General features: G+C 40.4%; 1 protein-coding gene across 1 annotated transcript in view; it reads right to left on the reverse strand.

The window, feature by feature from the left end:
• Window positions 1-12,141, reverse strand: part of LOC119130207 (fibrinogen C domain-containing protein 1-like) — a 559,732-nt gene that overhangs the window by 511,571 nt on the left and 36,020 nt on the right. The window lies entirely within an intron of this gene.

The following is a 12,141-nucleotide window of genomic DNA, read 5'->3' on the forward strand; positions in this document are numbered from 1 at the left end:
AATAATCACATCATCACATCAGCTGGGAGGGCATCGATCGCCGCTTCCTCACACACACGCACACACACACGTTTGATGTATATTTCAGTATGTGAATCTCTGTTTCGTCCTTGTTATGTTTACATAGGCGTTACAATTTGGAGTTTGAAAGAAACTTTCCGGAAAAAACTCAAAAGTTACTCAAATTTAGGCATCTGAAATATGAATCAATTACTTGCGCCTCATGCTAACGTAGTTTGTAGCCTAGTTAAAAGTATCTTCGTGGTAGGTATACAGAGACACAGACTATATTAGGTGTAGTAAGGCATTGGATTACTACTAGTTACTCCAAACTTAGTGACACGTTAGCGGCACGTATGCTTTAGAAAGCAGTACTGTCAAGGCACCGAGCGCACTATTTGTAGCAACAAAAGCGAATAGAGACGTTGACTGTGTGGAGTGAGTAAGCGCTACAGATCATCATGGGCGCCAATAAAAATTCTTCCAAATACACTAATCAATACGGTAAATATGGCAGTCAATATTCAAGCGCGCCGTTCTCCTCCTCGCGCACTCCTGAAGGGAAAGGGTGTTAATAAGTTATTGATCCGTTACGGCCCCCGCGGGATCTCTGGCGGCGCTTTACATCGCAACGGATACGGCAAAAGCACCGCTCAGCTGACTCGGACGCCATCGATATTGGAAGCGGCGCTCTTCGGCGTGACAACGAGCTTCTGCGGATGGGTGAACATTAGTACACAGCAAGCGCATTAAATCATTTTTAACGAATTGTAATGCATTATTTGAAATGATCAATTCACAATGAGGAATTGTTTCATCTAAAAATTGATTTAAATATAATGAAATTTATTGTGTACTACTATGCAATAAACAAAATAAAATTTTATTCTTGAAATGTACTCAAATCTTACCAAAATCAATGGAAAAATTGTTAAGATGTGTGTGTAAAATGTGTCATATTTATATCAAATAACTGGTAAATTAGTACAAAGACAAATTACTTTATGATCAAATTGTATCATTATGATGATTATGACAGTTGATTAATTCCCTCTTCTATTTTATATCTTTTACATACACATGTTGCCTATTTTTATATTTCACAATATTGTTACTGCGACTATTTCAAATAACCAATCCAATTAAAAACAAAAAAGAATGTACGCATTTTAATGAACAATTTTTAAGCAAAAATGGGCTCAATCCATGCAATAGCTAATCCAAGACTCATGATGATGTAAATGTTTGGGGCACCAGATCAAAACGGATCATCTCAAATTCAATCCATGAAAATGGAGCATGCTGATCTTTGTTATGGGCAGGTTTGTTGCTGGTTTACGTATCCCTAATATTCTGTCCTCCACTGAGCTCCTGTCCTTCACTATGGCATCACAAAGGAGCCCCAACAAGCTAATATCGCACCCCCTTCTCCCCCTCCCAATGGCTCCCTCTCGCCCTCCCTCCCCATTGACAGATGACGTCCGCGTGTCCAATGAGCGAGCGAGCGAGCGGACGCAGCGACGGCTCGGCCCTCTGGAGCCCCCCTCTGCAGATAAAAGGCTTTGAGCGCCGAGGAGCCCCCACATCCCAACTCCTTCCAGACAAAAGCAATTATTTCTTGAAAAATATAGTGTGTGTTGTGCGTCCATCGCAGCTGGGGAGGCTGTGCGCGTGTGTACGTGTGTCTGAGTATATGTGGGGGTGTTTGGGTTTCAGGGAGAGGTGAGCAATATGGCGCATGGCCCTCATCAATAGCAATATGTTCTTTTTTTTTCACATTATAAGGCACACCTGATGATCACACGCATATATATGCATATAAAAAAAAAATATATATATATATATATACACACACACACACACACACACACACACACACACACACACACACACACACACACACACACACCCTCAGTGTATGTGTCAGAGAGCTCACTGTTAAATGGCCGTGTCGTGTTGACAAACGAGGTGGTTGAATTAAATTCCCCCCCATCAATAATGTGGTCGGGTTAAAGGGGGAGGCTGTGGGGGTGGGGGGTGCTGTTTCGCAATCAATACTGACGAACAATTATGTCACAAGCTGTACCGCGAGTGTGCTGGGACGACTAAATGGACCAACACAAGCATGTCCCCGATATATTCCAAAAAACTGTATGGGGCGCAACCCAGGGACAGTATTACCATGGATACCAGAGGTTTTATGACGGGACAACCCAAATTCTTACCAATATGGCTGCTGAGTATCATTTTCTTACGGGTTGTGCCGAGGTCCAAAAACGAGTCAAAATACTGCGCTGGCGATAGTATCGCTGCTTGCTAGCGTGACGTACCTAACAAAGTGCTTGTTTTATGCCAACACGCGGGACCTTTTTTCCCCCCTCGTGGATTTACAAGCGGCGTGACGCACCACGCCGACGCCAAAGACGTCGTAACACGCATGAAGGCCCCGCTCTGGAACTGCCTAAACCGCTTAGCTCGGCACAAACGCAGCCCCAGCACAGCCGTCGGTAATGCCGATGACACGGATGCGGCTTTGCGAGCTGGCGTAACCTCTGCCGTGCGGATGCGCTTCTATGCCTGCGACTCTGTGATATGACCGACTTCAACAGTGAGAGGATCAAAAGTGCAGGAAATGGCAAAAAAGAAATAAGCACACCAAAAGAGGAAGTGGAGGGGGTGCACCAAATCTGTGTTTGGCTTCAAAAATGCTCCATTTTTTGTAGCTAGCAATTTTCTAGCTAAAAAAAAAAATGGTGTGTGTCTGGTGTCTTGAAGGGTTGGATGGTACCAAATAATTAAGCGAAAATAGTTTTTGAGGGTCTCAGAGAGGATGTTCAGACTTGTTCAATGGGGTGTGCTTGTGTGAAATTCTTACAATTGGTATGAAATTTTGATAATTTCCTCAATCAAAAAAAAAACTTCTTCAGGGGAGTTCAAGGGAGGTAAATGATGTTATTGTAGCTAACAAACAGGTTTTCACAGCACGTTTTATACTTACACTGGGTATTGACTCCTCGTCTGAATCCTCATTATCTTTGTCCTTATCCAAAGTCATCTTTCCTCTTTTTGGTGACATGCTTGCCACCTTATCGAAAAGTGGTTGATACTCTGCAAAGCAAGGCACCGCTCTCGTGTCTTTTGGGCTCAGGTTGACGAATCCACATCCAGTGCCCGACATAGTCTCGGCAGTTGATGTCCACAATGGAGGGATGCACTCTTCGCGTCAACGTCGATTCCTTCAGCAAAATGTCACTCGGAGCAAGGTGTCGCAAATCATAGGCTGCAAGATAATATAGCACAGAAGCAGTTGAAGCCTGGGAAAAAAATATTGTAAAACTGCAACCTTGGGGAGTCTCTAATCGACAGAATGCTACTGCCATCCGTGTCACACAAATAACACATTTCTCAGAACAATACATAAAAGTGACTAATCCAGAGGAAAATTATAAATACCAGGTATGCGTAAAATCCCTCAAAATATTCCAAGTAAAAACTCAGAAAGGTATAATCACATTCCATTTTTCTGAATGTCTTATACTTAGAAGGGTCGCGGGTGTGCTGGACCCTATCCCAGCTGTTTTAAGACGGTGGGCGGGGAACACCCCGAACTGGTTGTTACGGCACACATAAACAACCATTCGCACTTTAATTCACACCTACAGAAAATTTGGAGTGGTCAATCAGCCTTCCAAGCATGTCTTTGGAATGGAGGAGGAAACTGAAGAACCTGCGGGTACAGAGAACATGAAAACTCCATACAGAAAAGCCAGAGCCAAGATCGATAACAGAATTAATTGCAGCGTCCGTGCATTCGTCCACCGGTGTCGCCAGGTCGGCTAGTCGGTCAGTTGGTTTCCACCGACCTCTTTGCTTCTTACTTACGTTGCAGCCACATATCCCACCTTTCAGACACATTGGTCCGGTTATCCACTGGTGTGTCTTGGAGAAAAATAAAAAAAGATATAATCCACAAGCAAAAAAAACAAAACGGCATAATCTACAACCAGGAAAAAAATTCAAAAAGGGTATAATCCACAAACAGGGAAAAAAATCAAAAAGGGTATAATCCACAATCAGAAAAAAAAAAGGCACAATCCACAAGCAGGGAAAAAAAAAAAAAAAAAAGTATAATCCACAAGCGAAAAAGGGCATAATCCACAAGGAGGAAAAAAAATCAAAAACGGTATAATCCACAAGCGAAAAAAACAAAACAAAAGGCATTATCCACAAACAGGAAAAAGAAATCAAAAAAGGTATAATTCACAAGTGAAAAAACTCAAAAAGGCATAATCCAAAAGGAGGGGGGAAAAAAAATCAAAAAAAGGATAATCCACAAGCGAAAAAAGGCATAATCCACAAACAGGGAAAAAATAAATAAAAAAATGTATAATCCACAAGCGAAAAATAAACCAAAAAGGCAAAATCCACAAACTGGAAACAAATAAAAAAAAGCATAATCCACAAGGAAGGATCAAAATACAATCCACAAACAAAAAAAATATATATATATATAATCCACAGGCAAAATAATCAAAAACGGTATAATCCAGAATAAAAAAAATATAATAATTCCTTTTGTGAAAAGAAACTACCCTTACATTCCACACTATTATTTGTGACTTTGAGTATGTATGGCTTTAAGAGTCGGAGCCTCGCCTGGTAAATGACGTGGTCGTCAGCAAATATTTGTGAAGTAAAAATGATCCCTGCGAAGTGCTGGTGGAAATGTTACAAGTGGAAATGTATCAAGTGTGGACAGATACAAATAAATGCTTACTCAAGTGCACACACACACGCGCACAAGGAAGAGACAGTGAACGCGTGCGAGTAGATTTAGAAGCTGAGATCAATGAGAAATGTAGAAATCAATGAAGTTAGCGGAGGAGAATCAATGGCGCCTAATCGGGATGCCGATGGCCCAAGTAAAAACAATTAAGAAGGAAGAAAAATGTTTAACCGCCATGAACTCGAGGGCGCATGCACACACACACAGACACACACACACACACGTGTTTATTTACTGCTCGTCAATGCACAAATATATTTGAAGCTTTAATTATGATCTCAAAGGTGGAGCCTGTCAGAGTGAGGATGTTTCAGATTGTGGTTACCACGGTGATAGTCTGGTATACGCCTCATTTGACTCGTCTGTCAATCACCTGCTTTGTCCACTTCCGATTGGTTGTTGTCATATTTATGTGGCGGAGTCCCCCGACACGTATTATTCTAAGAGTAGTTTTGAAAATAAATCAAGTGTTGCTCATATTATCTAATATTAAACATGTATTTGAATATGAATATGTTCATTTGTCCTATTAGGTGTATAAAGTCCTTTTTAAACGATATGTTTTGAATATATTTTAGTATTTGTTTAAAAAAATGTTTTACAGTATTCAAATCATGTATCTTTAAATATACATATGTGGTCTCGTTTACAAAATAATTTTTCAATGTGTAACATGGTCATTAGTTCTCACATTAAAAATTATAAATATATTTATTAAATCATTTATTTGTAAAAATATTTTAATTTTCACAATTTTTTTACATTTAGAGATTTTAATATTTAGAGTAGATCATGCAAGAATTTGTTATAAAATACTTTGTCATCATTTATGAGCACAATTTTCTTTACTATTTGTTTCATACTATTTGCTTTTTCGCTCAAATTTAAAAATATTTTACAATAAAATGTATTAATCATTTATTCTTATCAAAGTTTAAAAATTAGAAAAATATTTTTTATTTTTTTTTATTTTAAATATTCAAGTGTGTGTGCGTGTACGCATGTGTGTGTGTGTGCGTGTGTGTGTGTGCCGGGTTGTCGTGGGGCCAATCGATAGCTGACTTGCGACCCCGCTACTGGCGGCGGCGCGGAAATCAATTGGTCGGCCCAATAACTCAGGTCGGCGTGTGGATTAGTGAAGTGTCCACTAATCAGGGAGTTAGTGAACGTGACACGCCGCCTATTAACCTATCGATACGACACTATTGACGAGGCAGGACACGCCCCCCCCCAAGCAGGAAGTGTCGGGGAAACCCCGAAAACGATGACATGCAATTACCGGGAATCAGAAATTGTTTCTCTCTCAAAAATGTTTACCTATTGCTATAACATACTGTACAATAACGCCAGTGCTCAACAGGACTTCATTCTGCATTCAAAGGGTGTTATGACTTTTTGTGGATTTTCTTTTTGTCAGGATTGAAGACAGAAGAAGCAAAAAATGATTTTCTCCTTAAAACAAGTATTTGATGCTGCGAGCCAAAATAAGCAAAGTGATGCAACAACGCGACGTAAGAGGCGGATGAAGGCGGGCCTCCCACACACGCAGCCCGGATTAGGAAACATATGCAGCCGAGTAGTAAAGGATTAAGGGGTGAAGGAGAGCGCTAAAGCGGGAGAAGAATGTTATGGGGAGGAGGCCCAGGGGTGGTGGGTGGGGGTGTTCGGGGGGCTTGGCCGGACGGATTTCCAGCCCCACTTTCATCCTGCCTCCTCCTCTATTTCATCCTCTTCGCACTCACCTTGGTCTTTGAAGCTTCGCACGGCGGCAGCTGAACGACGGAGGCGTTGGGTCTGGCCTATTTGCTGGACGCTTCTTGAACTGCAATCACAAAAAGATTATTATTCACTGGGAAATGAAGAGAAATATACAGGATAAAAATAAATCATAGCTAACTTAACTTGTGGGAGGCGTACTTAGTCAGGACAACTGCATCCTAGATTTACATTTAAAATATTTGTGTGACCTGACACAGAGGAACTATTTATTTCTTCTCAAGTGAAATTCTTGGACATGAAATATATATACATATATATCCTTGATATATATCTTTATATTTAGTGTTTGACTAATTCATGTAGCCTAAAGCCACTTCATGAATATATTATTAAAATATTGTATTTAATGTGCTCATTCATTTCATACACTCAAATTAAAAGAGTAAATCCATTAAACTACAAAAGACAAACTGCTTTTTCAATTTTGTACATTTTAGGTGACAAAAATGTATCTACTATAACTACTTCCCAATGTCTGAAAATTTTTAACACCATTGTCATTATCATTTGTGTAAGGAGAGAGAAAAAATCTATTCAAATCAAATCGTATTTTTTATTATTAAAAGCCATATCGCTCTGTGTTAAACATACCAGCCCTGTGTTTTAGTATAAATAATTATCCATTAACACTCATTTGATATTTTCTCCTCCATCTGTCCTTTTGCTCGACCTTTGAGGGTCCATGTGGATGGGGTCAGACGTCTGGGATAGCGCTGACCTTTGCCTTCTACGCAGCTGGACAGCACACTCACTCGTGTGTGTGTATGTGTGTGTGTGCGCGTGTGTGTGCGAGGGAGAGGGGGGTTTGTCCGGTCGCTCTGTGGACGACAAGGTCAAGCCGCATGTCGCCTCCATGGCCGTCGAAGAACAGGCCGCAACACTATTGATCAAGGTGGAAGCAATCGATAGGCGCACTAGCGGCTTCCCGTTTCTTCATTATCTGAGGGTTAATATCTCATTAGCGGCTATTATCGCCATGGCGACAGGCGGTCAGCAACACACGCGCGCATGTGACAACTCCCAGCCTGCATCACACGTGCGAGATGTCAGGATTATTGGAAATCAATCCGGGAGGAGTTGGTGTTTTCCTGCGCCATCGAGTCAAACAACATGGCACTTCCGGTGATGTCACAGAGAAGATCGCAAGACTGCCGACTAAAATCGGAGGACAAATGTAAATAGGGATAAAATAGCTTACAGGATCAATTTCTAATTTTAATTTCATGCTTTCATTCATGCACATGAAAGAGCTGTCATGAGAGACATGAATGTAAAAGTTTTGAAATTAAATCATTTTATTTTTCTTCTGGCAGATAATGCCTCGGGAAATTTCGTATACATTAAATCTGGTGGCGGTGTCCCTACCACAGATTTTTGGACAACAACTATGCTCTGTTAATCTTAACACAATTTTATCTCAGTTTGTTATATTGTAGTTGCCTAACACGACACTATCATGGCACCCCATGTTTCATGTGTGATTTAAAATGGCCGTCTCGTCCGAGACGACTTTGTCGTGGAAACCACCACGACCACCACCATTATTGCTAAATAAATTACTTTTTTATCACTAATATTGCTACATAAATTAATTCCCCTTTTTTTTATATAATGGGACGTCGAATACTAATAATAATATCGAATTTTCTATTCATTCACCCTGTCGTTCAGCTTTGAGCTCTTAGCCTTGCATTTTGATTAATTCATTAGGAAAACCTCAATTAGCGCCTCCCCACCCATTCCGTCACTTTCTTCGTGGTCAGTAGAAAACCCTGGTCAGATTTAATATATTAGATATTGATTTAAAATACACCAGAATAGAAAATGTTAATGTTAGCTAGTTAACAAGTTACAACGTCATGTATTGGTACTAGCTCGTTAGCTACGCTATTGCTACATGGCCATATAAAAAACTAATTCGACCACACTAAAACTCGCGTTAAAGATTTATATAAACTTTCGTCAAAATTGAGTTTGACTAATATGTTAAAAGATATTCCTTACCTTATTTTTTCGTTTCGGCGGTTTTTTTTTTCTCCTCCCCGATGTGCTATTAACTACAACCTGACGGTTTGATCGTGTATGAACCAATCACGATGAAGTATTTGTGACTGACGGGTCCATCTTCCAATGAAAGGTTCATATTGAGGCTACGTCATTACACAGTTCAAGGTTCACATTTTATCTACCTAGCAACATACAGATTAGCTTCTGTAGCCTTTAGTTGGCGCACACCGGTTGTGTTTCACGTTAAAATGGTCACTCAAAAAAAAAAAACGTTAACACTCACTTGTGAAACAAATAAGAATTATGATGAGCAAAATTTTGCCAACTAACATAAGACGCAAACTACGACTATGGGGAAACATTTATTTGAATGTGCATCAGCCTTGCTTGTAATCACAATTAAATGTAACGTTATTTCAGTGATAAAAAGATTCACTGCGGGATGTTTTTCATAATAAAAGACACAAATGACCTGTACAGACAAATTAAGGCGACTTTTTCTTCTTCTTCTTGGTCTTCCTCTTCTTCTATCAAATAATTGTGGATTGCAAACAACGACCAGATGCATAGTAGCGCTACCTACTGTACAGGAGCGTGTAGCGCGCATGTGCCGACTTTTACAATCCACCCATCAACCTTGTGTCGCTCAAATGTTTAAAAATTGCTTCGCTCACACACCTGATGCTTTCAAGGCTTTTTGACGCCTGTGTGTGTGTGTGTGGGGGGGGGGGGGGGGCAAAATCAATAAAATAAAAGAAACTCACCATATCAACCCTTCAGACACTATAATATTGCTGTTTTTATTGTTCTCGTTTGTTAACAGAAACGTCTGCTAATTCACGCAGTTGTTTTAGGGTTGTTTTTTTTCTACAGTAGGTCACAAATTTAGAGATATGATTTGGATTTTATAACAATAATGTCCAATGGACGCGCAGGAGATCGTGGCAGCGCTCGATCCTCACAAATTAAAGAAAAAGCACAAAAAGTTCATTATGTTTTTATTTTATTTCTTAAAATACGATACAATGCTCTTAAATGTACACCTGACAGTTATTTTTGTATTTATTATCATTGTAGTCTATAGGGTTAAAAAAATCTAGAATATGAAAACGTTGTAATTATCATACATAATGCAGGATATTAAAAAGACCAAATTTTTATTTAGTACTTGCAACAAAGGATTTATATTTAAAATGTTTGCATTTTTTCTGATGAATTTTGATATGCAAAAGTAAGTATTCCAAACAAGCAGTTTGAATATGCATGCACGATAAAACAATTCACCAACGAGAAAAAAAACATTTGCTTCAAATGCGCTCAATTATCAGTGTGTAAAATGAATAAAAATGTTTAAAAAAAATTGGCAGTTATTCTGAACACAGTGTGCGTATAGATTTATTGATTTAGCGCCTTAAATGTATCCAACACGCGCAAGATCAACACGTTCGATGACAATAAATCTAACGCTGATAATAAACAACAAGAATAAGCAGGTGAAGTCCGCGTGCAGCGCTTGCATGAAACGTCGCGCGTGCGTGCATGCTCGAGGATCGATAGCCAGGCGCGTGCGTGTCCTCCACGTCCAGAAAGGCCCATTGAACGGTGAGCCCGTGACGTCACCGCAGCCTCTCAGCCTTTTAATTGATTTGTCATAATGAAGTCAAGTCTTGTCGGCATCGATTTCTGCGTCGGGCAGCTCATTAAATAACGTCGCCATTCGATAACAATTACACAACGACGCCACTAATAGAGCACGCGTGGGAATCTAAACGCCGTTTAAACATATGAGCGTGGCATTAAATAATGACACAAAAATATCGAATTGTTTAGACGGTTGAAAAATGACTCCGATACATTTGCAGCAGTTGAAATCAAATCCACACGCTGACTTTTTTTTTTTTTCACCACTGAATGAGAGAATGAGGAGGCCAAATGATGAGAAGATGCAGATGGAAAAAGATGGAATGAGGAGTGGACCAAAGGATGAGAGGATGCATGCGAGGGAAAAAAGGAAAAGAATGAGGTGACAAGCGAGGTGTGGACAACAGGACGAGAAGATGAGTCGATGAGTGGGAGAGCATGAGAGAAGAAGGGAAGAAAAAGGGGAGATGACAGAATGTGAGGATGAGATGAGGCGAAGAGGAGAACAAGAAAACCAGAGGATGAAGGATGAGAAGACGTGAGGCGCAGACGGAGGAGTCCGAAGAGGCCGAGTACAAACAAAGCGTCAGCATCCGCGGGTGCAAAGGAGAACCCGGAGGAGGAGAAGGCGGGAGGGTGTCCTAAATGAAATGCTGCAAGGCCCCTGTGTTCTCGGCACGTGCCCCCCCCTTCTAAAAAAAAAAAGAAAAGAAAAAGAGATGCGGCCCATCTGGATTCTTGCAGCCTGCAAAAGAAAAAAAAAAGAAAAGAAGGGAAGGGAAGGAATAAGACATGAATGAATATGAATAACACGTAGGCTGCATTATTCACCTCAGGCTTTTTATTTTTTTTGAAGTTCAGATTTTCATATCAGCACAATATGAACATAATAATAAATAAAACATGTAAAATACTTTACTTGTGCAAAAGTACTTATTAAAACAAAAACACACATATTATATACCACCCATTTATTAACTTATACATAGAATAATTAGGAGATGCAATAGATTTTTGTCTTTGTATTAATAGTATATCTTTTTTTTTTTACCATCCGTGTATGACTGACTTTTATTGTTCTACAATTTAATAGAAAAAAAAAATCAAATGAAAAGAGCACAAGTGGACACCTCTGTTTCACAATCCCTATTAACACACGCGCGTGTGCGCACACACATGCACACAACCAGTGCCCTCCAGGACCCCTCCCCATGACCCGGCGACCTAGGAGCCATGGCAACCCCCTGACCCATCCCGCCGTTGCCGTGGTAACAACCTTGGATGGAGCCCGTCTGACCAACACACACATGCGTACACACACTACAGAGACCCCCCCACCTCCCTCCCCGCCAAGGCGAGGCGAAGCGATCGATATTCTATCACACAGAACAGTGGAGCGAGAGAGAGGAGGCCACGGGCCAGCCAGATTACTGGGGGGAGGCGTGGGGCTGGGGAGAAAGAGGGGGGAAGTGTGGGGGGGTCTTGACAAAAAAAAGGCATGTGTGCATGTGTGTGTGTGTGTGTGTGTGTGTGTGTGTGTGTGTGTGTGTGTGTGTGTGTGTGTGTGTGTAGCAGTGAGGAAAAGGTTTTAGAGGAGGTAGGAGATGGAAAGATGGGTGTGTGTAATCAGGTAGGTAAGAGATTGAGCGACTCTTGTGGGTGCTCTTAATTTCTACTTTCATTTATTTTTAAATTGTTCTTATTCCGGGTCAAAATGTCGGAGTGAAAGCAAATAAATAAAAAGATGTGTCAAGATTGCTATTCTGACTCAATATATCCTTCCCTTAGATATGTAATCATTGAAAATGACTCCGTCTCTTCCCAAATAATAAAAATAGCAAACTTGAATATTGTACTGCCACTGCATACTTACACGCTGGGGTGACGAATAAAGATATAAAGAAGACGAAAATCACGTTTAATTTTTT

The sequence above is a fragment of the Syngnathus acus genome, chromosome 11 (assembly GCF_901709675.1).
Source record: "Syngnathus acus chromosome 11, fSynAcu1.2, whole genome shotgun sequence".
Classification (NCBI taxonomy): Eukaryota; Metazoa; Chordata; class Actinopteri; order Syngnathiformes; family Syngnathidae; genus Syngnathus; species Syngnathus acus.